This window comes from Echinops telfairi, unplaced genomic scaffold (genome assembly GCF_000313985.2).
Source record: "Echinops telfairi isolate 266 unplaced genomic scaffold, ASM31398v2 ScPeMD7_1;HRSCAF=3_0, whole genome shotgun sequence".
Taxonomy (NCBI): Eukaryota; Metazoa; Chordata; class Mammalia; order Afrosoricida; family Tenrecidae; genus Echinops; species Echinops telfairi.
In genome coordinates this window covers 57,438,107-57,464,472 of record NW_022103896.1, presented here as the reverse complement: position 1 = coordinate 57,464,472, position 26,366 = coordinate 57,438,107, and positions in this window count along the sequence as shown.

The following is a 26,366-nucleotide window of genomic DNA, read 5'->3' as shown; positions in this document are numbered from 1 at the left end:
TCACATAGATGCTCTTTAAATCTCTCTATATACCAACTTGAAGAACTCTACTGCCTAGTTTAATGTCTTTTTAAATACTTAGCTGGCTACTGGAAGTCTCCTGTTGTTCCTTCCTTCTCCTCCCTCTCTTTTCACCTTCCTTCCTCTGTTCTTCGATACATCCTCTGGGGCCGTACTGAAAGTTGAATTCTTCTTCTACCTGTCAGAATTTCAAGACCTGTAGGCAGTTATTCTGTATAAAGTACAATAGAATTACATTCAGGTAAGGTTTAGAAGCTGTCAGAAGCACTGCTATTTTTTAATCAAGCTGTTACAAACGTCTACAGAGAGAAAATGGTGAATGTGGACAGCCGTTTCTGAACTCCAAACCATCCTGTTCATCTGTATTTTTCATTGCTTTTTGGAAAATATTGACAACATTTTAAGGCCAAGAACTTCAAAAGCATGCTTCATGAGCTCATGTGCGTCTGAAGTGATTGAAGCATAATTTGACAAGCATCATTAGTCATGCTTAATTTTAATCATGATTAATTAAAGCATGGGTCACAATTCTTTAAAATGTACAAGTGAGGATGATGAGGGCAACGAATGTATAAGTGTGCTTTACACAATTGATGTATGTATGGATTGTGATAAGGGTTGTATGAGCCCCAATAAAATGATTAAAAAATAACCATAAAAATGTACAAGTTTAGATTTTAGCTACACTAAGACATTTTAATAGTTTAATCACAATTTAAAATGTTTTAAGATACAGGAGTCTTGTATCTTTGCACTGAGTGGCAGAAAAATACCATAGAGAAATTTGTCATTTGATAAAGAGGACAGATTATATTAAAATTGAATTTCACTTTAGGCCTTAACTGAATTTGTTAACAAATACTCCATTGTATAATTCTATAGGTCACAAATATTCTGTATGAAAATATACTGGATCCTATCTCATCTTCTAGTATCAGGAGGGAAAATCATTACAATTAGCATAGACACCGGATAACTAAATGAACCACAAATTCCAAGCGTTTTGCTTTTCAATTATTCTTCAACCAAAATTAATTATATTCTTAAATGGAGAATCACATTTTTATTTCATGTTTGTTTTTTCTACATGGATTACTCTTAATATCATAAATCATTAGTCATGTTATATAGTTTCATAACCCTTCATTACCTTGATTATTTTACTGTGAAAAAGAGCTATTTTTGAAAACCTTTTCTTGGGTTTATTTGTCATTTGTAAATCTTGTTTAATAAAGTATTTCATCAAATTGTTCATGTTTTATTACTTTAATTTCTTATTGTTGAGGTTTTTAATTTTAAAATAATATTTCATTGTGTTTTAGTGAAAATTTACACATCAAATCAGGTTCTCTTTTAACTATTTTTTTAGGCGTTCTGGTGGCATAGTGGATGACATGTTAGGCTGCTAATTACAAGAGCTGCAGTTCAAACTTACCCTGTGCTCTGCAGTAGAAAGATGAGGCTGTCTACTCCTGTAACAATTTACAGTCTTAGAAACTGTGGAGTGGTGCTACTCTCTCCTATAGGATTACGATGAGTCAGAATCCAATCCACAGCAGTGTGATTTTGATTTTCATAATTTTTGGACACTTTTTTTCTCTGCCGTCCCTTACACTTTTTACAGTGTGTCAGCCTCCTCATGGTCTCCAGCCTACGTGTTCTATTTTATTGGGCTGGCTTCTCTTTCCCTCCTCTCCTTCCCATCTTTGCTTCTGGGTAGACATTAACCTTTTGTCTCACACAGTTCTTTGTTTAAGGGACCACATTCTTCAGAGGAAATATTTTCCAATTTATAATCCAATATGTTACTTAGCTTAAAGGTAACCTGCAGAAAATAGCTTCAATTTCAAGCTTAAAGAGTATGTTAGGGCAATTTAAGTTTTGTTCTACAATTTTCTCTGAACACGCTTGTGTTCCTGGTCACAAAGACTGATAATGGTCACTGGGCACCATCTAGGTCTTCCGGTCTCAGAAGATGAATTTGATGAAGTCAAGACTTAAGGGTTGATCCATGGTCCAGGGAAAAAATAGTGACTGATGGTTGCGATGGCAAATTGCATACCTTCCCAGACAAGAATTTGGTTTTAGAGGCATTTATGAGGTAGAACTGAGAGAATATTAATACTGGTAGTAAATGGATATGACAGGTAAGTGAGAAAGTAGGCAGATGTTATTCTCATTTTATCTGCTAAGAAGGACAACATTTGGGGAATGAGCTTTTCCTTCTTTCTTCCTTTTTTTATAACATATTATATTTGAGATATTTGTGTGAGCCCAGAGAAGCATGTGTAAATAAAATACATTTGAGAAGCTGATATGTAACATTTGTTTTGTTTATCTAAATGGGTCTTTCACTTCTTTCTGTAGCATCTACCATATGTGTTATTTTCACATTATCTGTGTTTGGATAAAATTATATCATGATATCATCAGTTAGACTAAGTTCTATTGACTTATCAGTTTATACATGATAGAGTTCAAGAAACTAGGTTTGCCATCAAGAAATGTAGGGCCTCTATCTGTATGATTAAAAAATTGAAATGTTAGGGTGAGAACAAAAGGATGCTGTTTTTATTGATTACCTTGAAAAATAGCTTTGAAGTTGAAGAAAAAATTTGTTTGTAGATTTTGAGAACTCTCCATGGCTGTCTCAGAAGTTTAAATCATGTGGCACGCACTGGTGATATAAAGATGAATTAGTTTATGAAACAATTTCCCTTTTCCTCCTTTGAATATCTATTCACTAGTATAAGTGTCCAAGGATCACTTTGACTGTATTTCCTCCAAGACAGGATGGTTTGTTCTTCAGGGACCATACTTTGGGCATGGACTCCCGAGGGACCAGTCCCTGGAGAAGGACATCATGCTTGGTGAAGGATGAGATAAAACCTTAGCAAGATGAATTGGCTGAGTGGCTGCAGGAATGGGATCAACATAGCAGTGCTGACGAGGATGGCTCAGGACCAGAAAGTAAGGATTTCATTCTGCTGTACATGGGGTTGCTGTGAGTCAAAGCATCAGAAGTATCCGAAGCATCAGAAGGACAATACTACTTAGCCCTACTTCATGAAGAAAACGGGCGGCTTCCTACCCCCATGGAACTTACATTATAACGGGAGCAAATAGAAGATAGACCAAAGAATAAAAATATCAATAGATAAATGATTTACAATGGTAGGTGCTAGTAAGTACTATGAGTGAAATGCAGGAGATCAGTGTAAGGAAGATGAGCACAGGGCCCACCTATGAGCACTTAGAAGTGTTAAGATAGTACTCACTGAGAAGATGAGATCAGAACCCGGTTTTACGTAGTCTGTGAGTTTGTCAGGTAGATATTGGAAAAGTGTTCCAGGCTGAGGAGTGTTGGAGCAGGCAGGCCTGGTAAAATCACGAAAAAGCAAGGAAACCACTGTGGCTGAAACAGAGCGAGCAAAGGGGCTACCAAGGGTCAGATCCTGCAGGGTTTTAGAGGGGATGATGAAAAGCTTGTCTTTTACTTCGAGTGAGGTGGGAAAGAGTACAGGGTCAGAGTAGAACAGAGACATTTTCTAACTTGAAGGATCCCGCAAGCTTTGGTACTGGAATAGACTTTCAAAGGTCCAGGGAGGAAACAGAACACTCCGGAGGGTGTTTCAGCTGCCCAGGTGAGAGATGCCAGGAAGTTGAAAAAGAATCGTGGGGTTGGAAAGGATGAGAAGTGACTGGACTCTCAATGTGTTGTGGAGTAGAGCCAGGAGGATTTGCTCATGGCTTGAATGTGCAGTATGAGAACCAGAAGAGTCAAAGGTGACATGAATCTTTTTGATGCAAGTGTGAAGCAATGTAGAGTTACTTGTCAACTGGGAATGCCTTCTATCGAACAGAAGGTTCTAAGCATGGACTGAGACCAGGAAGCTCCATCCTTGGCATGCCAAGTTTATCTACCAATTAAATAACAATGATCTTAAAAAATAAGATAATGCTATTGGAATAAGGACTATTTGTTCAAATTCAATCATTTCCCCTCATCATTCATCAATTTTATTTTGCATCAAATTAATATGGTATGTTTATAGAAGGGGTCTTAAGACAACCTTATTTTAAGTCTGAACTTGTGTGGGCCTGTGAGGTAGTTAATTGTGCCAACTTGGCCAATAAACACACGTGGGATTAATTGAAGGGCACAGAGATAAATGGCTTGGTGTGCTTCGCCTTTCTTGTCTCTTGCTCTTTGATCATTAGACCAGAGTGCGGCTGCCTTGCTTGTTCTTTGCCTCAATTTGCAAGCTGCACTACCTGTGGGACACCTAACCCGTGGACTGTGTTGCTGTAATTTGAAGTTCCTTCAAGACCTGTTTTGCCACACCATTGGAATTTACATCTCTTGAACAGGGGACTGTAGGACCCTGTCATCTGGCTGACTGTTGGTGACCTGCCTTGCTGTTTGCTGTCTGTGCCTGGATAGCCTGACTTGCTCTTGGAATAAAGAGAAGGGTTTTATTCCAATACAGATTTACAGGGTCAGAATCTCACAGGGCAGTTGTACTTCGTGTGACAGCGTATCTGTGAATCAGAATTAACTAGATGACAATGTGTTTTTATGGACATATTTGATAATGATGAACTTTACCTCCTAAGAATTTTACATATGGTAAGAAAATGGTTGGTTCATTAAAATCAGAGAAAACCCCACCTATTTAACTCAACAAATGATTTCTATTTATTCATGCCAAGTACTATTATCTTTATTAAGTCAATTAAAAAATATTTCAAGGATTGTGAGGCTTTTGTGCAGATAACACTTATTTTTCAGGGAGTCTGTATTCTCCGTACTGCTTGCATATTATTTCACCTCCAAATTCGATTACTTCAACCTCTTCTGGGAAGTAAATGTCAATAACTCTGAATAATTTTTCATCTAGATGCTGCCAGGTGGAAGTGAATTCATCAACATTCGTTTTGGGCTCTGGGGTTCCCGTCTTGAGTAATCTTCCAGCTGAGTCTGAAATGTGTGTATAACCTTCAAAGAGCATCTAAGAGAGTATTAAAGGGGGACTGTAAGATAGATTCTTGTTCTTTATTTGTAACTGACTTTTTAAAAGGTCCTTTTTAAGAGTGCGCCATGGTGGAGCTGGAAGTAGCTGCGGCAGAAGAGATTTTTCTTGCAGAGAGAAAGCTCAGGCTAACTTCCTTGCCATTACTTTCCCACCCTCTGTTCAAAGCAACCATCAGGGGTCTGTGACAGCACATGGTGAATGTGATGCGTGTGCTTCACCTTTCAGAGCCAAGAGCAAAAGTCCCTCAGAGGTGACCTTTGTGTCCTATTGTAGAGCCCCGCAGCGGAACACACTTTTTGAACTTTGGCAACTAGCTTCCTCAGCGATACAGTTCTCTCAACAGCCAATATGTGACAGCCCAGCATGTGAGTTAATTACTTCTTTGCTGTAAAAACCTGTGCAGTTCTCTTTGCAAAACACTCCACAGAGAGTGGTGTGGAATGGGTCTCCAAAAATGACATAGCAGTTCTAAGACCAGGATGCTCAGTTCTGTGGATGCTCTTTCAACTTGCTCACACCCTGTTCTAATGACACCCTTACTGTGGGGGAAAGTCAGATCCTTGCTGCCAGACTGCTGTCTCATCCCACCACAGGCGGGCCTGCTCCCTGCTGCTGGGGACAATGGACAGGCTCCTGTGGGCGGAGTTCGCATCCTACTGATAATGGTCTCTATCAGTTGGGCCAGAGACAGGCCAAACCGGCTGTCCCTCCTCTTCCTATAGCGTGTATGTCCCTAGATCACCCCCTCCCATCTCTGTTAATACCTGTAGCACAACCCTTTCCTGTGACATATGTCTTCACCTGTAATGTGGGGTCTCGAATGTCTCCAGAGAGTATAAAAGCTTGGGGAGCATTAAAATTCTCGCTCTCTCCACATGAATTACCAAGCAGGTCTGAGGTGAGCAATGCTACCATGAAATGTGTCTGACTCCATTTATTTCTATATATCTCTTTTATCTCTCATGCTCTCTATAACTTTACTATAATATTTACTTATTATCGCTGTACAATTGCGCCTACCGAACCCGTAGTGATTGTGCTAGGAGCTGGCTTCTTCTGGCACCTTACCTAAGGGTTTCATGCAGCAGCCTTAGGAAATAGGGGATAGTTTTAGCCCCATTTTATGGGCGGGGAATCTGAGGCTGTTAAGTGGTAGAGTTGACTTTATAACATGTTTGTAACCACTGGGGCTTCCAGCCCTTCTCTCATGGGTATGAACCATCTAAACTTTATATTTATATGATAAAGGCAAACACCCAAGACAAGTGAGGAGATGTTTTCATTAAAACAAACAATCAGACTTTTATACATATTTTTTGTGGGTGTATGAGTGTGGATTCTGTGCCAAAATCAATTTGAGGTTCCATGTGAGGCTTTTCAATTTTCTGAAATGACATTTCATTGACAAAGACCTGAAAAGATAAGATCACAGAGTTGAGAAAAATAGCTGTTGAAACCAAAGCCCTTGAATTTTTCTTTCAATTGCCCTCTCCCAGTTGTGTAACCTTTGGAAAATCACCGGATGGACTTGTGACTCAAATGTACTTCTCTGTAATGTGAAGATACTTTTATCTTTTCTTTAGAAGGAGCCAGGTCAATGCCTAGTAGTAGGATTCAGTCATTATTAAGTAACTGCCACTTCTTGCAACATAATTCATTACTGTACATTTGTACAGGCCTATGTGTGCATATCTGGATACAGGGGAGGGTGGGGGTTAATATTTACTGCATCGTTTTAACCAGTATGTCAACTTGACATTTATAAATCTTTTAAAGCAAATGAGTCAAATTGAGTTGACAAGTGACCATCCTTTAGAAAAATAGTGGAGAAAAATGTTTTTACCAATGCTGGATGTCATTTTTTTGATTACAATGATATAAAATATAAAATTATATCAGATAGGTACAGATTATGACATTTTAAAGTTATTATTTGCCACACTTAAGTTACATGGTTTTATAATGGCATTAAATTTAGACAATTGTTTACCTGTTTTCCTAGGTAAGTAACAACAATAAAATTTTCATATAAAATTTATATTGAGGAAAATCCATAACAATGACATTTAAAAATTATTTCCTGTGTATTCATATTTGATGCTGTTTGAAGCACAGTAAAGAGGTTTGCAACATAGTCTGAAGACCTGTATATGATAACATGTCATGGGACGATGCTTTGAAGTACAAACATGAACAACATGACTTTTTGATACCTAGGAAAGAAATGGAAACTCAGATCCAAGTGAAATGAGAAAACTGTTGGTCCATTCTAGTGCATATGGCTTACTTGCAGCTGTTAGCTGTCACCAAGTGACCTTGACTCATGGTGACTTCAGCACAATGGGGTTGAACCGCTGTGCCTCATAGGTTTTCATTGGCTGATTTCTGGAAGTACATTGTCAGGCCTTTCTTTGTACTCTGCCTTAGTCGGATTCTCTGCTAAAACCTATTTAGCATATGCAAATAGCATATTTGCATAGCAGCATGCAACTCTCCCCTTGCCTTTGGGTGGTGGTTGAACATAGCAGTTATTGGTGTTGACATAGAACTATGTCAACAGCATCAGAGTACTTTTAATTTGTGTGGGAACACACTGTATTGGCATTTCCTGTAGAAAATAGTCCTGTTATCATTAAGAAACAATAGCTATGTGAATAAAAGTTCCAAATTTCTTTCCCTAGTTTATTTAATGCTCAGGAAGTAGAGGTTTGGCCATTGAGCCATAGAGAGTACTTTGTATGGCTTAGAGCTGAGGCACATTTAGCAGTACATATTTGACATCAGATTATAGACTAAGAGCGATGAATGATTGAAGGAATTAAAAGGAAAACCATACAGTGTCTGTAACTCTGGGCATTGGAAACTGAACCGGGATTGAAATAAATATACTGTAGTCACTGTTTCGAGGTCTCAGTCTAACCAGATCAACTGTCTGACATTTCTCTCTCCATTTCATATTTGTGAAGTAGTTGATCTCAAGTTGAGTTGAACATATGGCAATCCCAGGTGTGTCGAATAGAACTGCCCAAATGGGTTCCCAAGGGGTGTCTTCTCAGCTGCCTTGTAGTGGGGTTGAACTACCATTCTCTTAGCTTACTCTTTATGGCTGCTCAGCCACACTTGGTATAATTAATGATGGAAGTAAAATTACATATTCTTTCTAAATAAAGGTGAGCGCTATGAACCTCGATACAAGTTGTCTATGTAACATATTGACTTTTTCATACTAATGAGATCTGAATTCATGTTGAAATATACCCCCAAATCCCAAACCTGTTGCTATTAAGTTGATTCAGGCCCATGTTGATTTCATATGTATCACAGTAGAATTGTGCTACCTAGAGTTTTAATAACTAATTTTTCAACTTTCTAGGCCTTTCTTCGGAGTCATCTCTGGGTGGACTTGAAGTAACAACATTTTAATTAACAGTGGAGCATATGAACCATCTGCACCACCCAGGGAGTCCTGATAGAATAAAGAAATTAGCACAAAACAGTGAATGTGGTTCATCTTGGAAGTCCCTGCTCTGCTAAAGACACACTTTTCTCACTAAACCCTAAGCTATGATTCATGTGCTAGGGAAGGTCATTCAATCTAACATATTTCACTAGCATCGACAAGACAGATCTTCAAGTATCACCTTAACACCGGCAGCCTGGCAGTGAGTGAGTCAGGATTTGGCTATTTATTAAGTTTTTGGCAAGCGTTTCTAACAGATTAGCTGAGTTCTGGTCAGACTTCCCATACCTGTATGGGAAGTGTGTGTGCGTGTGTTTCCCCTATAATTTCTTCATTCACATTTATTGCTATTCCCTGGCTGCGATTGGGTGTCTGTCTGTTGCAGCTGATTGATGGTTACTCTGGCTGGCCTTGGAAGACAGAGCAAAATTTCATAGAGCACTTTGGCATGTCTCTCTAACACCATTTCTCAGCAACACTGGATGTAAATAATTTGTTAGGTACAGGATGTGCAGAAATACAGAGAAGAGTGGCTGATGGCAGAAAAGAGGCAGTGAATCAGGAGGCATTATGAGACATGGACAACTGATTGAAGATTTAGGATACCAAGTAGTTTGGAATGAATCTCATATCCAAAAGGAAGTCCTTGAGAAGGCTAAGAGTGTAATAAGAACTCTACCTTCTAGGAAGACCTGACAATAACGTCCTGGGTGAATAAAAGTGGGAAAGACAAAGCCAGGAATACCTCATAAAATTGTACAGACAGGTAATCATGAGGGCTCAAGAATGCTTTGCTTATATAACCAGAAGTAAAACTTGATGGTTGTTCACGCCTTAATTTTGAACTTTTGGAAAGCATAGAGAAATTAGATAGTCTTGGAAAAAATGTCAGTGATGAGCTTAAGGTTTTCTTCTTCCACTGTCCACTTTATGTTTATTGATTTCATACCCATCTGGTATTGGCTTCTCTAGTACCAGTCCTTAATGCAATTGTTTAGAAATAATTGTAGATTCCTGTAATGAGGCATTTTTATTTGCAAGAGGAGTTTTAGACAACACATAGCTACGTGTGTCCTCTCTTCCTCTCCCTCCCACCCATTCTTCTTTTCTTCCTTCCTTTCAATATAAAACTTTAATGAGCCACATTTAATCTTTATGCACCATGCTAGAAATGATAAAATGTGAAATTTCCCTAACTATAAATTAGTCATCATTCGTTTGTTACTATCAATCTATTATTAACATTTGTAAAACATTTCAGGATAACTTTGAAAGGCTGATGTGTTTGAATTTTGACCTTGTTTGAGTTCCCCTTAGAGCACACTATTTTAAGATTTCCACAGGGAGTCTTGGATAAGAGAATTATGACCACATACACCACCTAGGTTGTAGTGGATGATTGAAAGTTAGATTCAAAACGGATAAGAAGATAAGACGGGTTTGTTATTTCAAGAGGTGGGATTTCCTTCTCTTTCTTGCTAAGCGCTAGCATCTGCTCATTCGGAATGATAAATCAGCTTACTATTGTTATTTCACACCGGTCCTCTGGAAGTGAGCTGTTTAATGTTTGCCATTAGCCAAATGCTGCCCTTGAAATGTGACTAATCTTAAATGAGTTAGGCTTGAGGTGTAAACCATATCCTAGAAGTTGAAGATTTGGTACAAAAAATTTAAGAATATCATTTATATTAATTACATATAGGAATAATATCTTGGAAATACTGAATTAAATAAAATACACGGATAAGTATTTGCTTATTTTTCAAAGGTGGCTACTAGAAAAGCCTGCAGCTTACATTATATTTTTATTGCATAATATTGATCTGGACCAAATATTCTTTCGAAGAATTGCACAGTTGAATTCTCAAAACCAAACCTGTCACTAACAGGTGTATTCTCATAGCGACCTTGCAAGACAGAGTAAAACTACCAGTAAGGTTTCCCAGGTGGAACTCTTTACGGGAAATGACTGACACCGTTTCCTCCTGTGTCTAGATGAATAGACTTATGAAGATTCTAAGTGCAAGTTTTCATTGGACCTATCCACAATGTATATGTCATATTTGTTGGCCTCTTCATCCGTCCTCCCCATACTCCTGCCCCCGGCATCTCCCCTAGCATTTGGTAAGAAAAGAGAAGCATCTATTTACACTTGCAGCTTTGTTGTTACAGCAGCTGCTTGTATATTCCGAAAAGACTCACGGATTCACTTCTCATTGGCTCACGCCTGCTCTGTCTTGCAGATCTCCCTTTGGTTCAATGCACTGGAGGTTTGACTCATCCCTAAAGATGACTCCATCAGCAAAGGGCCCTCACATTTCATTGAACTTCGTTACTGCTGGGCAATTACAGCAATGTCTGTGATCTTGGTAATAAAATTATGGGAACCTGGAGAAGACACTCTTTTCCTCCTTTTGAAAAATGCAACCAGTCATGTTCACTCTAGTTGTCTCCATCTGATAAGGTGAAGATGTGGATTGAGCAATACTTGTTATGCAGCTCAGTTGTCGACTTGGTCACCGCTTCTGTTCCTGATGACAGCACCAGAAAGGGTACGCCAACCTCAATCAATGGCTTCAGGCTAAAAAAAGGGAGAAGAATACATTTTCAAATATATTATTCACTTTTATTTGTACCCACAAATTTATCCAGGAAATGAACTTTTTCCCCCCAACAGCTTTTTTGGCATAATTCACATATACTATTCAATAGTTCAATCACACCAAGAAGGGTTGAAGCATCATCACCACAATCAGTTTTAGGGCATTTTCTTCATTCTTATTCTTGTTGTTACTAGCCCCCACATTTACCTTCAACCTCCCCTAAAGAACCATGAATCTAGTTACTGTCTTTATAGATTTACCTATCCTGGATTTCATATACAGAAACACATTAAAACACACACACACACAAAACCAGAAGCTAACAATAACAAAGTAACACAGAAACTTCAACCAAAAGAAAGAGAATATTAAAAAACTGGAAAAAATTTAAATGGATCATAAGGGAGATCAAATGATAGGGTGTTAGATTTTAACCTAACTGCTTCTGTAGCAGTCCACTTCCCAATGCATTTTGCACAACAGCAAGGCTAGTCAGAGAGGATTCACCAGGGTTGTTTTTTTCTTCATCAGGGGTTTAATCTGCATGTATTTCCTTCACTTTCCCCCCGCCCCCCCAAAAAAAACCCAACACTGAAATGGTTTTAAAATTGTCAAAAGGGAAATCAGATTATAAAATATTTCATTTTAACCCAACTACATCTGCCGTGGTTGAATTTACAGTGCTCGCTGTCTGCTACCAGGGCTACGCAGATCCTTCAGTTGTAATCAGAGGGAATTCACCGGAGACTTAATCCAGTGGACCCTGCAAATGGACTCTGGGCTTCCACTCCCATCCATAGCCTTCTGCAAAGCAGAAGTTCATAATTTAGATACCGAGACTATTTCTTCCTTTAGATTAGGATTATATTATTTATAATCCTTGGATTATGCAGGCGTGCTTCACTTAGATGGCTGCTTGCTTTACACAATTATTTCTGATAGCCAATCACTCATATTTTCAATGATTTCTTCATTAGGGAGAGCATCAAGCAGGGCCATGTAATAATAAATAATTGACCTTAGATTGAGGCTAGAATTGAGTGCAACTCAAAATCCATTCTTGTATCTATGGCTTATATATGTCTCTAGTTTACATTACAGACAAATTGTCATTCTATGTCCAAGAGGTAGCACTTCCATTGAAGAATAGTAACCTTTCATTGAACATCTTCTATGTGTGCGACATCAGCACTACTTAAATATTTTATCAAGTACTCCTCATTTCAAGCATTTTTTAAATGCTTTTAAGAGGTCTTTGGCAGCAGATTTCCCCATTCAATGTGTCATTTAATTTCTTAACTGCTGCTTCCATGAACATTTACCGTGTATCCAAATACAAGCAAATTATTCATAACTCCCATATTCTTTTTATCTGTGGTTGCTTATTTGTCTAGTTCTGTCATGTAAGGTATTAGTTTTGACATATATAATTTTTGAGTATATAGCAGAAATTATTTTCAACACACACACACACACACACACACACACACACACACACACATACACACATATATATCCTTTCATTTATTTGTTTGCCAATCTCAAATGTGTAGATACTATTTCTATTCCTATTTTACAAATAAGGAAACCGAGACAATAAACACCAAGTAGAAGAGCTCAGATCCGAGCCTCGCAAGCTGGCTCCAGGCTCAGTATGCTAAGCCTTTGGCTCTGTTGCCGCTCCTTCATGAATGGGCTATTCACTCTGTACATTTCTCTCTGGAAGACATCTAGGGTTGCTATGAGTTGGAATTGATGGCATCAACTCAGTGACAGTGAGTTTCATTTTTGAGTTCTGTTTCTCAGGAATTTGTGGCAAATTAATTGTGTTTAATTAGTGATATTTCAAAAAAACCAATTTTTATCTTTAGTACTTTGCTTAGTTTGCTTCTATAGCTTATAAATTATGTGCTCCTTATGATAGGTTTCCATTAAAAATGATCTTTAATTTTAATTCATCTTTTCATGACCTAAACTAATGGTTAAACTAGTGAGATATTCTTTGGAATTATCGGGGGTTGATATCTTCCTGTTTCTTTTGGTCATTGATCTTCCAGATCAACAGGCAGAACATAATGTATTTTTAGGAAGACAACCATCAGATCCCAGCTCCAGCCATGTCTGAATATTCCAGCATGAGTGATATGACAAGTCTCTTATCCAAATCTCTAAGACATCTGGGTTCTAATATTGCAAAATACCCCCACTGGGGAAATTGGAATGGTATTCTGAGTGTATGTAGGAGGTGATACTTCAGAAACAAAAATGGATAAACAGAATTTTCAGCTCTTTGGAAATTCTTTTTCTTTTTTTTTCATTTGAAGCTGAGTTACTTGAACTAGTTCTCTAATTCTTTAGTCACAATCAGGAATGAAATCGTGCATTATGTTTCAGTAGAAATTTGCCTACAACTTTATGAGGTCTAGCTAAAAATTTACCAGTGGCATTGAGAACATTGCATTCAAAATGTGACATAAATTGAACAGAAAATGATATTTAAAATTTTAAAACGAATTCTGAAATAACTTCCTATGCATTTTTCTCTTTTTTCCTGAGAGTATGTGGAAAATGTTATAGAATTTGACAGATGAAAGGGTTCAATGTAGTTTATTTTCTTACTGTTTTTATACTTTGAGATGCAGTAGCATTAAAGCTCAGTCTGATTTTGAAGTGTGATATATAATATTTTAATTCAACTCTAATAGTGTTTTCACTTGCTTTCTATTGTGAATGTGTGGTTGAAGAACATAAATGCAAGACAATTTAAAGTATCTATTACTCTGAAGTTTGGTTGGTTATATTGATAAGATCAAGCCATTGCCTTCTATATTTCCTGGAGACTTCTAGAACTCTGGAAGGTCTCCTGAAAATATCCCCGATGATTCACATTATCTTTTAGTAAGACATATTGATTTGACCTTATCCCAAGTGTTAAAGTTCTTGTATCAGGTAAGCTACTTTGTTCAGCATCAGTCTGTATTTTTTTTGTGTTAAACTTTTTATTCATTAATAATCTTTATTGGCATATAACTCACACATCATATAATTCAGTAGCTTAATTATATTAAGAAGAGTTGTGCAATCTCCACCAAAATCACGTTTAGAACATTTTCTTTTGTTGTTGTTTTTGGGTTTTAAAAATCATTTTATTAGGGGCTCATACAACTCTTAACACAATCCATACATACATCACTTGTGTAAAGCACATTTGTACATTCATTGCCCTCATCATTCTCAAAACATTTGCTCTCTACTTAAGTCCCTGGCATCAGCTCCTCATTTTTCCCCTCCCTTCCTGCTCGCCCCTCCATTATGAGCCCTTGATAATTTATAAATTATTATTTTGTCATATCTTGCCCTGTCCGACGTCTCCCTTCACCCACTTTTCTGTTGTCTGTCCCCCAGGGCGGAGGTCACATGTAGATCCTTGTAATCGGTTTCCCCTTTCCAACCCACTCTACCTCTACACTCCCAGTATCGCCACTCACACCACTGGTCCTGAAGGGATCATCTGCCCTGGATTCCCTGTGTTTCCAGTTCCTATCTGTACCAGTGTCCATCCTCTGTTGTAGGCAGATTTGTAGGGTAGAATTGGGATCATGAGAGTGGGAGGGTGGCCGGGAGGAAGCATTTAGGAACTAGGCACCTGTGGAACTGTCTGATTTTCAGGCAGACCAAATAACTCCATTCCCCACCCCATGTCAAAACAAGATAATGAAACAAATTTAGCTTTTACATGTTGAAGAAATCTAATTCTTTGTAATGGATCTGCAGGACACTTTCTGATCTGGCCTCTGTCTACTTAGAATTTACCTCTTGAAATTGTCCTCACTGCTTAGCCACATGGGATTGCTTTCTGTTCCCTAAACAGGCTGAGCTCTTTGCTGATTCCAAGTCTTGGCGTTTATTAGTCCATCTACCTGGGATATTTTAATCCTAGACATTCTAATGACTGAGTCCTCTCTACCACTTGGATCTCAGCTCGAATATTACTTTCTCTTTGTTCAATCTAAAGTAATTACCACCCCTCCCTGTGCCATTCTGAAAAGCCATTTGCCATTGAGCCCTTTCCAACTCATGATGCCCACATGTGTGTCAGAGGAGGGCAAAGCTCTATAGGGTTTATGATGGATGATGGTTTTCATGAAGTAGATTTCTAGTAGAGACGTCTCTGGGAGGACTCAAATGGTCAACTTTTCTTTGTAGTCAAGTATGTTGTCCATTTATACCACTCAGGGGCTTCGTTATCACTCTATCCATGTAAAAGTTTCTATTTCCTTCTCCTTGCTCAGCTCTCTTCCAGCTGTTTAGATTTTACATCTTATGATATCACCAGCCGATGGATTGCTGTGTATCTGTTTATTTCTAATCACCAGAAGACTTCTAGGCATGTAGTAAGTGCTCAGCAAGTGCTTGTTAAATGGATGAGTGGGTAATCACGAAATCATCACAGCATGAATGGATAACCACAAAACAGCTCCTACTTCATGCTGTAGCTACTTGGATCATCTTTGCATTGGAGCAGGATTTGTGCATAGGTCATAAAATAGATCCAGTCAAGGGCGAAGAAAAAACAAACACTGCCTTTGAAAGGAGTGACGTATGTGAATGAGGAGCTGACAAGAGTCTTCTGGAAGAAAAAAAAAATTCAAAAGACCTTTTTTTCCTAAAGAGGAAAAAGGAAGCAACACAAAGTGTGTGGTATTGCCTCTGGGAATTAAAGATCAAACAAACATTATACTAATTGCATGAAAGATTTTCTTTGTAGGGCTGCAATCATTATTTGGAATCACCTGTGCCCTGAGTCTATCTTGCTAGGAAGAGAAAGACAATTACTTGGACAAAAAATACATTTACTTCCTTTCTTACTGCAGAGCTTCATTGCTTTTAGTTTGATAAATTGCCTAAACTACCTGGCTGGCTTGAAGGGAAAGTTATGTTTTTACATTTATATTAAACAAAAAACCTGTGCCTTAAAAATAAATCATCACCTCGGATGGTATTGCCTCTCTTTCTTTTGTTTGCTCTCAAGCGTGAGTTAAAGGTTGCGTGCAGAACAATCCCAGGGGTGCAATTTACACTTCTAGGGAGCAGTAAAGCCCTGTAACCAATAACCATCACAAACGGAGGTGCTGTCAGGGAGCAAATTCATTGTTCCTTCTCCCAGAGTCCTTTTGTTTTGAGAAGACACGGAAAGATATTTTCTTATTGCAGCCCACAAGAATTTCAAAGATGTCCTTTGACCTCTCTTTTGGCACCCGATGATAAATCGAGGATGAAAGCATCTCCTTTAGAGGAAAAGGAGGGGCCATTATTATGAAAGACAGTAGTTATATCTTCTTAGTGTTTTTTTCCCCTTTAATTAAAAAAAACACCACCTTTTTATTGTGAAGTATGTGAAGGTTTACAGAACAAATAATCAGTCACATTCAATAATTAATAACGCTTTGTTTCAACTCATCCTTTGCAATCCCTCAATGTATCATCATTTAAAAATAGTTTTATTGGCATATATTTCTCATACCATACTATTTAATAATTCGATCATACTAAGAAGACTTATGAAATCATCATCACAATCCATTTCAGAACATTTTCTTCTCCTACTCATTGTTGTTAATTCCCCATTTTCCCACAACCTCACCTCCCAATGTCCCTGGGCAATTATTAACCAAGTTATGGTGTCTATAGATTTACTGCTCCTGGATTTCATTTACAGAAAATCATACAAAACACAACCAGGAAGCAAACTAACAAAACCCAATAACAATGAATAGGAAAAAAAAACACCAGAGAAAACCTCAATGGGAAAAGAAAGCAGAAAATATTAAAAATGGGAACAACTTTACCTTGGGTCAGGAGGGAGATCAAATGACAAGGTATAACATTTTACCCTACCTACATCTGCCATAGTCGACTTTAGAATGTTTTCTGCTAACAAGGCTGTTCACATCCCTGTACTGTAGTCAGAGGGCATTCCGTGGATGCTCTATCCATGTAGGAACCTGGGCTTCCATTTTCGTACACAGCCTTCTGAAAGCTGGGTATTCACAATTTAAGTTCTGATACCATTCTCTTTTTCAAATTTGGGCTTTATTATTTACAATCGTTGGATCACAAAGACTGGTGTGCTTCCATGTAGACATAGTTGTGGTGCCTTACTTAGCTGACTGTTAATTTTAAGACAGCCTTTAAGGCCCCAGATGCTATTCTTTTTGGTAGCTGGGCGTTATCTGATTTCTTCACCACTCTTTGCTATAGCACCCACATCTTCAGTGATATCTTCATCAGATCGAGTACTGAGTATGGCCATGTCATAAAAACGAATTACTTTTAGAGACATCATTATCACTTTATGATTGAGAACATTATAAATCATCCCACTGGGGCATAAGTTAATTCTATTGATAGTGTCATTGACTTTTTTGAATGGTATGGAATTTAAAACTGTTGAGAAAATGAAATTTTACAATTTTAGGACAGCTTCAGGCCACAATACATGAATTGTTGACTTGTACAGATAAAACGCTTAAGTGACTGGGTAGTGTTTACATGAACAATGGAGGTTGGTGATAGGGAAAATTTTCAATAACACTCATTAACAAAAGCCGAGCCATGCCTAATAGACTAACATAAAAACCAAACCAAAATCACTGCCATTGAGTTGATGCCAACAAATAGTGACCCAGACTAAGTTATATCATGAGAAAGCCATTTTTAAATGATGATTAAAATAGTAAATACGTGGGAATTCTGGGCCCCCATTCAGCGAACACTCTCAAAGCAAGAGATCCTAACAAAAGTCCAACGACTACCAATTCCATTACCTCAGGATAGCAGTCACCTGTCTCTTCTCACACTAAGGTGGTTCAGCCTTAAGCCCAAGGGAGTATGTCAGCTCTTTAAATCTGGAGGATGAAGGATGTTGTGCACCTTGAAAGGACATAGTCTAAAATCCCAGCAGTCTGGAGCACAAGGCCTGGGACACCAAGGGTTAGATAGAAACTGGGTCAGAAGTGTCCAATTAGGCTCTCAGCACCGGGTGTATTCTGTATTGTTCAGCACATTCTCCCGATGGGAGGTTGTTCCTCCTGTGTACCCACCAAAGGAGCATAACCACTTTCTCTGAGATATGCTTGCTCCCCTTTCCCCATCTCGACTTGATTTCCAGTAAGGTTTGTGTGTATCATCTTGGTAAGAGTGTCTCTTGATTTGGGATGAAATGTAGCACAATGTTGTATGGCAGCCACTGACATCTCCTATGTACAAATGGGTTTTAAGGGGTACATATTAAAGGGGGTAATATACGGTTCATGGACACTAGGCAGACTCTCTACCTCGTTGCTGGAGAGATCAGATTAGAAGGTTACATGGCCTGAGTGCAGAAGCCTGCCTTCTTCTTGATGTATGCTGTCCTTAGAGCGGTGGACTCCCACGATACTTGTTCTTTCACGACTGACTAACTTCACTCAGCAACGTTTTCCAGGTGCATCCATATCACGAGGTGTTTCATGGTTTCATCATTGTTTTGTAGGAATGCCATTTGTAGTATTTCATTGTGTGTCTGCACAAGGTTCTTTATTCATTCTTCTACTGATGGGCATTTGGACTGTTAGCAACTGTTTGCTGTTGTGAACTGTGCTGCAATGAACATGGGAGAGCACATGTCTATTTGTGTTCTGTCTCTTACTTCTTTGGTCATTTGGTATTTCTATTCCCAGCTGTTTTAAGTGACTACATATTGCTTTCCACAATAGTTTTGCATATTACAAGCCCATCAGCAATGTATAAGAGTTCTAATCTCGCTGCACCCTCACCAGAATTTGTTGTTCTCTGGTTTGTGTTTTGGTTTTTGAATTAGCTCTCCCTGTGGGTGGAAGATGATATCACATGGTTGTTTTGATCTGCATCTTCCTCTGGATGACTAGTGATTCTGAGCATTTCTTCATGCGTTTGTTAGCCCTTCAAGTATAGACCCTGGTGAATTCTATTTATGTCCTTTGCCCACTTTTTAATTTGATTATTCGTTTTTTTTCTTAGTCAGTTGTTGTAGAAGTCTATAGCTTTAATAATTAGCCCTTTGTCCATTCTGTCATTGCTAAAGCTTTTTTCCCTTTGTGTGGGATCACATTTTACTCTTTTGATGAAGTCTTTTGATGTGTGTTACCATTTTATTTTTCATAGCTCCAAGTCATCTATTTGGTCTCCCATTGAGTGTATTTGCTTCCTTTATCATATCTTGTCATCTGTGTCCATCTTGCAATGTTAGACCGCTTAGGTTTCTCTCAACTTTCTCATTCATGATCCTTATGCCTCTGAGGTTTACAGTTAGGTCTCTAACCCATATTGAGGGCCTCTGTGTGGATGGGGCAAGGCATGGATCCTATTGATGCAAGGCATAGAAGGAGTCCATGGAGGACCCGACCTAATTTTTGTGGGTAATGATTTCCCTGAAGAAATAATGTAAGGAAGAATATAAATAAACAGAGAGGTGCCTTAGGTTTGTGTTTTACCTGCCAAACTAGCTCTGCCATTCTGACTCCAGGTTTAGTGTCTACCAGATCCTGTTATTACGATGTTCACAGAGACTCATGATAGGCTCAGCCTAGCCTTTCCTTTTGTTTTTGACTTTCTTGGTCTTTACAAGTGACAGCAATCCTAAATATTCAATTTATCAACTAAGTGACTTAAAAATGTTGATTTTTTTTCTGGACCCAAACATTGACATCTGTGATCCCTAGTGGTGTGATGGTTACACATTGGGCTGCTAACCAAATGGTTCATAGTTAGAAATCACCGGCCACTCCATGGGAGAAAGCGGAGACTTTCCACTCCCATAAAGAGTTACAATCTTGGAAACCCACAGGAGCAGTTCTACCCTGTCCTATAGGGTCACTAAGAGGCAGAATTGACTCAACAGCCTGCGTTTGTTGCTTTGGTTTGGTAGAACATTGATAATAGCAGCGTTATCCAAGATCTCGCTCAGCTCTAAAGCTCAAAAACCAAGTAACCAGTGAACTGCTGCACATAGGGCAGCTCTAATTGGCAAGCATTTTTAAATTGTAATCTATGGAACCTATCTTTGATCATTTCCAAATTTTGTTGGGTCACCATTCTTTGGCATGGGCACAAGTATTGATCTCTTCTTGTCATTTGGCCAGGGAACTGTCTTTCAAATTTCATGGCATGGATGAGCGAGCACTCATCATGCTTATGCTCGGTGAAGCAGAAAGTCTGCACGGCTACAACACTGGGCCGCATCCTAAGAGCAATTATGCGCATGGCGCATGTCTGGGCAGTGTTACCATTGATATGCGTTAGAACTGACGCAACAGCACCTAACACCCACAACAAAACCCATATGAGGTCATTTTAAATTAAAACATTATTGGATTTACCCCCCCCCCCGCCCCCGCAAACATTCTAGAATAATCTTCCTTTTATCAAAGAAGGCAATGAAGATAAAAACAGATTATAAATGTAGTAAGGATTCTATTCTGAACCCAACCTGATGTATCAATATAATGAACAGTAGTTGGCTTGGGAGCCACAACGGAGTCATCTCCATTGTGTTTTAGTCATTGAAGAAATCAGGGGATCCCTAGGAAAGTTCTGATCCATAGGAGATGCATCAGAAAGTTCCCAGAACCCCAGGTTTGGTGTCAGAGAAGATAATTTATTCTGAGGATAGTTTATACATTTCTGTTTGAATTCATTACTTGTTCATGGTCACATATGAATGCTAAAAAAATTTTAAAGCGCTGAAAGTAAAAGATAGACATAGTTCACTAAAACATGTAAACTTTGGGGCACCAAGTCCCTCATTTTAACCTCATCTAGCAAAGCCTAACAAGGAGGGTGGCTGCCTCTCTCTTTGACCATGAATGCAGTAGTAGACTGTGGGCGCCACACACGGATCATGTTTTCTAGGAAGAGATGGTACAAAGGAAGAGCACCAACAAAGGGTGGTATTACTAATCAGTGTATATTAAAACGTCTTGAGGATTAGTCATCTACTTAATGGTTTAGGGAAATTTCTCAAGGGACTTGAGTTCTGCCCTGGTAGGAGGCATTAGAGTCCGTGAAATTTTGGTTATTTCAATGAATCAGATTCCTTTGCAATCTCATGGAAGCTCCAGATATTCATACATATGAAACTCACTTGCCAAAAAGCCAGAGCTATAAATGTAATGCAGTCAGATATTTTAGTTCAGAGCTTCTTCATAGATAATTCAGGTTTGAAGAAATTTTTAGATTTACATCATTTTTAAATCTTAAATTTTTCACCAGCTGAAGTTTATTCTCAGTCATTTTAGAAATAATTGTGTAAACTGTTGCCCAGAGTGATATGGCATCTAAAATATATGAAGAACACTTATGAAATATACATTAGAGCAGATGGCCATGAGGAAAGCCAATTGGACTGAATAATAAACAATACAAATTAAGAAATCTATAGTTAATTAAAGGAGATTGAGGGTACTTAAAGGGGACGTAAAGACCTAGGGCCCCTTTTAAACAAAGGATTAGCCTGTTGGTGCTGTGCCATCCTCTCCACTCTAATGAAAGGACAGTGATGTGTAGAACAGATGAAGAGACTCCATTAGAATGCTCTCTTCAATAACCCAAATCCCTTGATTCAACATACAGGGACAGAGGGTCATAAATTCTTGTGTAATTTGGTCTGGGTATTCTTCTTCTTTATTCTGCAATATGCATCCAGATCCCATTAACTTTTAAAAGGACTTTCATGCATAGACGATAATAGGCACATTTAGTGGGCGCAGTGACTTAGTGTACTTTATAGTCTTTCATTCTGAAAAGCAGTGCTTTTCAGAATGTTAATTCCCTAGGGCTTTGACCTTACCAGGTACTCTTTAATCAATATTTATAGAATGAAGGAAGGAGGTTATGCAGGGCAAATTATAAACTATTTCCCCTTACATTTGAAAGTATTTTACACTTGATATTGTAAGGGTTATCTGCTAAATCTTATCCATTTATTTCAAGATTCATCTCATATTAATAATTATGATCATCATGTATCCGTTCACTCATTTATTAATGGATTCAAGTAATCAACATTGTTTACTTATGGGGTGTTGGTGTTTAGATATTGGTGCATTGGATTATTTGCCATAACCTTTATAACGTCCACTAAATGACTGGGTGGAAACATGTCAATAGAGGGTCAGGGACCCGGTGAGGAGATTGGTCAGTTTTGCCATTGCACTGGGTATGAGAGGGACCATCCCAGAAAGAGAAACAGAGCTTCTCACAATCATCCAGAAACAAGAACCACCACAAAAGCATATCCTTTGGAGTCTGAGAAACCTGGGCTGAACCCTCTCAATCCAGGAGACAGAGCTGTGACACCAGAAATGGTGAAAGATGGGACAGAGTGGCACAGTGATGGTGGGGAAGGCAGTGGCAACAAGAACACACAACAGTGTCTTTGCTCCCTAGCACACGAAACCTGTAAAGCTGTGCGCCTTTGGTTAGGGGGCTTGCTGACAGAGTGGGCTGCCTCCAGACCCTTAATGTGGGGAACTTGGTGTGCTGACTCCTGAGGCTAAGGCTCAGTGTCTTCAGACTGAGGCATATGTCCTGTGGTCATTTTTCAGAAATGTATCAGCTGCACTAACAGATTTTTAACATGTGCCTGAGCAAGGCAGAGGCCTTTTGTCAAGTGACTGAAGGACACACACACACACACACACACACACACAGAGGTGTGCCTAGGAGTACAGCTGGGAAGAGGTGCTCCTGACTGGAGAACTGGTGTTCCTGACCTTGACTTGTTTACTGACCTGTTAACTCCTTCAATAAATCTCATACTCATAAATTTTGTGTGTGGGGTTCTGTGCGGCCATTGCAACAGATTACTGAACTCGATAAAGAAGTAGAATGCAGTTGGCAGGATGCTTGGGGCCACGGTAGTGGAAAGAAGGGTGTGGGGTGCAGGCATGTCTGACCTCAGCCTCATAGGAATTGGTCCCTGGGTTGGCACGGAGCCACATTCTTCTCTGTTGGGTAGCCAGAGGTGCTCAGATGTGGTCCCAAGCCATTCTGACATGGAGACTAATTCATAAAATATGATCTTCAACCAGGTTGGATTCACCATTTGTATGGGCAACAGAAGATAAAAATATGTATATTTAAATATATATTTAACATAGTACAATGAGAAAAGTTCTATGCATTTCACATAAAATAAACAGATGTATGGTTTCTCGATGATTTCTTGATTTGAGTGGAAGGGACAAATGTTTTATGAAATGAGCCAAGGCGAGATGATATCTTAACTGAATCTAAATCAGACATTGGCACACTATGACCCCATCTATTTATTTTTAAAATAAAATTTCACAGGAATATAGCCATGGTCATTTGTTTCCACAACAAATCTATGGCTGACTTCATTTTACAAAATAAAGAGTGTCATGCAACCATGGATGTATGATTGGCAAAGCTTAAAACATTTGCTATTTGGTCCTTTACAAAACAAAATAAATGGCTGTCGCTTAACTTAAAAAATGGTCAGTTTTTGTCATTCTGTGATGCCACCTTCCCGATACAAGCTCTGAAGACAAAATGGATGGATAAGCAAACGTGAGGAAGGAGACATGCTGCCCGACTATTAACAGATACAGCGTCTGGGGTGTGAAAGGCTTGAAGTGAAACAAACGGCACCCAGCAGAGAAGCAACAAGCCCACATGGGAGAAGCACCCCAGCCTGTGCACTCATGCGGTGTCAGCGGGAGCGGGTAAGAGGCATCAGAAGATAAGAGCTCAGACACATGGAATCCGGAGCAGGAATGAGAATAGCGATACCAGAAGGGTAGGGATGACACACAACCACACATTCCCCTCCAGGGGGAAGAAAACAGAAACCATGTGGGAAGGGAGACAGTGGCAGGTGTGAGATAAGAAAATAATCATAATTTATCATCTATTAAGGGGTCACAAGGTGAGAGGGTGGGTGGGGTGGGGAAGAGTAGCTGATTCCCAGGGCTCAATAGAAAGTAATTGTCTTGAAAAGAATGATGGCAATATATATACAAATATGCCTGATACAAATGATGTATGAATTGTAATAAGAGTTGTAAGAGCTCCCGATAAAATGATCTTTTAATTATTTTTTAAAGGGCCATTTCTAGGCGGCAGGGTTAGAAAAAGTAACATTCATTGAGACTTGGAGACTTGAGGAGAGAACATGACATATGCATACTTAAAAGAGCAAAAATCCTATGATCTCAATAACTATTAAATATCCCGGAGAATGAAAACCATCACTTTGATGTGAGTGTAGATTTCAGGAAGGAAACACAAGTATACAGATCAACAGTGGGTATGCACCGTAAGTGTGACACTATCTAACCTCTTTATGATGGGGACTCAGTACTCAACCCTCAGGAGACGACTTAAAGCTCTCCAACTGAGGGTACAGTTGCAAGGCAGGAGCTTTCTGCTCAAAAGTGAGCAGTCAGGGCATGTATTTTCATCTTTAGTTCATCTTGGGGACAATGCGTTTGGAATGCCATGCAGTAAATAGGGTAACAAAGGTCTGGAGTTGCCTGTTTATATGGGAAGCATCTCTGATCAAAGGGAATTCATCTCAGAACCAAGGGCAAGTGAGAGCTACAGAAGAAACATCTAGGCCACTTAAATTGGTCTAATCCATTCAAAAGTAATCCTTCAAATGTAAAAAGTGACCCAGTTTAATATCCCATAAAAGTTGGGCCCCAACACTTTGACTGTATATAAGATTTGGAGGACCTAGGCTTTTATAACTACTTTTATGTGAGAGGAAAATCTCATAATGGTGATGGGAGGCTTAGATGTGTACTTCTGAACTCCCCAGAAAACAGTGTCTGAATTTAGTAGAGTCAATTCAAAACCAACTGTGTCATCCGATTAATTTGGAGGCCTTACACAAAGTATACATTCCTGGGCTACCCATTTGACCTGATTCAGAAATTTGGGGTATGTATGGGTCTCTGAAATCTTAATAGTATTTAAAAGCTCCTTCATTTATTCTTATGATTCAAGCATCTTGACACAGCATTAGGATGCTTCTGCCCCTTGAGATTATCTCAGTTCAAGATCCCATAGTGGGGCTCATGTCTTCTCTCAACAGTAGAGTTCTGTTGTGTGAATACAGTGTGATAAGGCTAAAAGATAATATAGGAATTATTATAAAGATAATAGGAATTGATCTGATGACCAATATAAGGTCCACTGGAAGTTTTAAATTAGGATGTGGTAGGAACCAGACTCTTTTGAGATTCTTATTAACATGGCAGAATTTTGTAAGAAGATTGATGAGATAAAGAATTAGGCAGACTTTCAATCATACTGGAATTCTGGATGTAATGGTTACTTGCTGGGCTGTTAACCACTAGGTCAGGAGTAGTTCAAAACCACATAGACTCTGCAGAGGATTTGGTGAAGAGCTACAACTTTGGAAACTCACAGGGGTACTTCTACCCGGACCAACAGGGGCACTAGGAGTTAAGAATGACTTGATAGCAGTTAATTTTGTTGTGTTTTTCTATTGCAAATGGATCAAATTTAGTTTTTTAGCCATGCAACCTTTCTTCTACAAATTTCATAACAGATAACTGTTGGAAGAAAACCTAAAGTCTTTTAGGAAACCTTTTTTTCTGCTAATGGGAGTTTGTGACTGTTTAATATACTCATGTCATCATCAACATATTTTCATATGCCAGACAAAAATGTGCACCTGCCTTTTCTATTCAGTGATCACCATTTATGTATTCTTGAAACAGTACATAGAAAAATAATTATTTTCTATTTTAATTTACTTATCAGTTTTCTTGGTCTTTTCTTCCCAATCTAAAATACCTAGCTTTTCAAATAAACCTTATACAGAATAGCTTTCAAAGTGCTTCCTACTCTGTATATTACTTTGAACACAGCTTAGTAATGCCCAAAGCATGTCTTTATAATAATAATTCTGATATATGTGTATTTTAAAGGGTCTACATGGTAAAATTAATCTATGAAAGGCTGAAAATGAAATTTTTCCAGAGCTTTACAAAGTACTCCAGCACAATTCCAGGATGCACACCTTCCCGAATCAATTGCTGAAGAAAAATGTGAACATAAGCAAAGGTGGTGAAGAAAGCTGATGGTGCCCGGCTACCATAAGATATAGCGTCTGGTGTCTTAAAGGCTTGAAGACATACAAGCGGCCATCTAGCTGAGAAGCATCAAAGCCCA